The sequence below is a fragment of the Gavialis gangeticus genome, unplaced genomic scaffold (genome assembly GCF_001723915.1).
Source record: "Gavialis gangeticus isolate Ggan-Ray unplaced genomic scaffold, GavGan_comp1, whole genome shotgun sequence".
In the NCBI taxonomy this organism is placed as follows: Eukaryota; Metazoa; Chordata; order Crocodylia; family Gavialidae; genus Gavialis; species Gavialis gangeticus.
This window is the reverse complement of record NW_017729005.1, coordinates 13,676,581-13,679,659: the sequence shown is the minus strand read 5'-3', so window position 1 is coordinate 13,679,659 and position 3,079 is coordinate 13,676,581. Positions and strand designations below refer to the sequence as shown.

Here is a 3,079-nt window from a genome sequence, read left to right as displayed (position 1 = left end):
ATAGATTGGACATCCGCAAGAACTACTTCACAGTTAGGGCGGCTAGGAGCTGGAACCAACTTCCAAGGGAAGTGGTGCTGGCCCCTACCCTGGGGGTCTTTAAGAAGAGGCTGGATGCCTACCTGGCTGGACTCATTTGAGTCCCGTTTCTCTTTTTGGGGTTTTTTGTTGTTCTCCCGCCCTGGCGGGGGGTTGGGCTAGAAGATCTACTAGGTCCCTTCTGACCCTTAATCTATGAATATATATAATGATACATACATGTGATCCTTGGAAAAAGTCTGGCAATTTGGTGGATTTATGTCAAATAATTAGAATAGAAACTAATCAACATCTGTATATTGGTATGTTTCAAATGCATTGATATTATACCAGAACTCTGTATCCAAACCCCAAAGCATTTTGGAAAAGTTCAATCTAGTTCCCAACTACTATAAAATTGGAGTAAAGGCCTAGGTGCATCTTAGGGTTGGTTAACTATTATTGAAACAGCTATTTTTTTTATTGGTACTGCCTTCATTCAGGACTCCTTACAGCCTCTGTCCCTCCCAGCACCCTACTCATCTGGCATCAGTTTACAGCTCAGAGGCCGCTTTTAGTTCTTAGAAAGCACAGAAAGCTTTTACTAGAACAGGCAACAGACTAGTGGTAGTTGCTTTTGGTCCTCCAACCACTGTCCCACTAAATCTCTCTCTTCTGAGCTTTGCAGCTTAAGAAATGGAACTGGATAAGTTTGATCGCAATTCAAGTTTCTAATTTAAACATGAAAGCTACTTGAGTGTCCACTGAAAGGTGTCACTGAGCATAAGAGGTGAAGCAGTAGGTTCCCCTTAAAGTTTCATCATAGCTGGAATCCAAAAGTGATGTTTTGAAGGGAAATCACCTGTTTTTTTCCCCAGCCCATTCTTAAGAGGCAGGTGGACAACTTTTAGATTAAAGGTAGCTTAACTTCCAGCTGGGATAAGGCTCTCAATTCACTTTCTTAAAACTGCACTCTTTGCAAGTGTGGAGACAGGGAAAGTAAGGAGAGCTGGTGGAAAAAAGTCTGGCACAAAAAGCAGATTAAGTCTATAAAAGGCTTAAGCTTCTTCGTTTTGAAATTTTAAAAGCAGTGGTTCTCAACCTTATACTCATAGTACCCCTTGTCATATTCAAGGCACTCCTCCATAACTTCTGTAAATTGAGTAGCACCTCATTTAAAAAACTAATTTATTTATTACAGGGTTTGCACCTTTGCAAAAAGGTCAGGCGATTACCAGTGGGGGACCAGCCAGACAGGGAGAACGCAAGCCACTCAGGGAGCCCCAGTGCCTTGGCTGAGAACCACTGTTCTAAAGAGAGAGTACAAGCAGAGAAACCTACAGCAGACACTGCACAAGGGAGAAATGAGGAACAAAACATTTTTGCCATCTTCATCTCACAAACTTTCCTCCACTCAGTTGTTGAAATCAGCTTACCTCCTTTATGAAAACCTTTGGGAAAAAAATCCTCCTGCAGCTACCACTTCTCATTCATAAAATATAAAGCAACCAAGCCATCAATCTTGATTGGCATATCCAAAGCACAGAAGCATTAGTAAAAAGTTATAGTTTTCTGATTAAAACAGAATTGCAAGTCTCTAAAGAATACTGCTAGAACTCACATGAGCTAGCCAAATTCCAGCTCATGAAATTACATTCTGTCTAGCTAAATCTTGTTGCAGTTTCAATTGGCATGGTATTATTCTTTGCTTCTCCTGTTAAACTGTTACTTATGGCAGCTGTGCTGTTTAAAAGACTTTTGTAATCCACTCCAGATACAGCTGCTTTTTTCTCACCTTTTCATTGCTGTATACTTTTCATGAAAAAAGAGTGACAAAAGAAGCCATTAAGGAACTGGCTTATTGGCAGAAAAAGTTACAAGCATCAGTTATACTTCTAAGTTTGGTAATGCATTCTACAAATGCATTCAGTAAGTGTCTGAAATGATGGATTTAATTGATTTCCCTGTGTCAGTGTGTCACAGAAACTTCCTGTCCTTAAGCAAACATTGCAAATATATAGAAATACTTTAAATATGTCATATTGTATAACACTTATTTTTATTAAAACAGCTGCATTATAATGAATTCAGTAACTGAATAAGTGTCACCAACTTGGCTCAGCAAGTTCATGCCAGGTTTGAATATTATTTCTTTTAGTTACATTATTTTCTTAATATTTTGAATAAACACAACAAACAAGAACTACTTTGACCATCAAACTAAAACAGACATATATCATATTTTTTACACAAGGAGCTGCCAGTTACCTTGAATGAAGAAGCTGCAGGTACTGTGATTAGTAATGGACTAGACAGGCTTTTAACTAATGTCTGCCAGTTTGAAATCTGTACCTAATTAGTAATTCACTCTTTAGTTAATAGTTTTAGAAAAAAGGGCCTGGAATGAGTGGCTATGGAGAGCAAACTATCTCCCCACCCCCAGGTGATTTTCTCTACATTAGTGTTGAGACAGATCAGCAGGTGGAACCACTTTTTGTGGAAAAGGGCAGGGCTTTCAATGTGTTCAAAGCTTCATGGGGGCAGACATGCTGACCCCGTGCAATCCATTATGCACCATTTGCACACTGAAAAGCCCTATGACACAATGCCACTGGCAAAAGTAGAAGCTCTTACTTGTCAAATAAATACTGTCTGATAGTACTGTTATTCTTTAGAGAGAGCTCATTTGTGGAAGAGGAATTCCTTTCCTGCTTCAGCTAGTGTATACAAAGGGCATTGGCATTGTCAACAATCCTCTCTCAAAGAGCTATCCTTTAGAGTTTTATTTTATGGCTCTCTTCATTGCCCAGAGCTATCATTCTTCCAGAAAGATTCCTTTCTTTCTTGTACACTAAGAGCTGAAGGTTGAAAATATATTTTAAAATCCTCGAGGCTGATAATGGCACATTACAGGAAAAGAACGGAGAGGCTGAACAAAGGAAGAAACTCATCATAAAGCAATCCAACTAGCCCATTTTTTTCTAGAAGCACAGAGAAGGCTACTTCATTATTTTATCATTCAAAGCCGATTCTACATATCTCCCTGTCACTCTGCCAAAAT

At 39.1% G+C, this 3,079-nt stretch overlaps 1 long non-coding RNA gene across 1 annotated transcript in view; it reads right to left on the bottom strand.

Moving 5' to 3' along the window:
• Positions 1-2,364, bottom strand: part of LOC109291626 — a 4,338-nt gene extending 1,974 nt beyond the window's left edge. The window contains exon 1 of the long non-coding RNA XR_002095918.1: positions 2,287-2,364. This is a non-coding gene — a long non-coding RNA (uncharacterized LOC109291626). The remainder of the gene's footprint in view (positions 1-2,286) is intronic.
• Between the last annotated feature and the right edge of the window lie 715 nt (positions 2,365-3,079).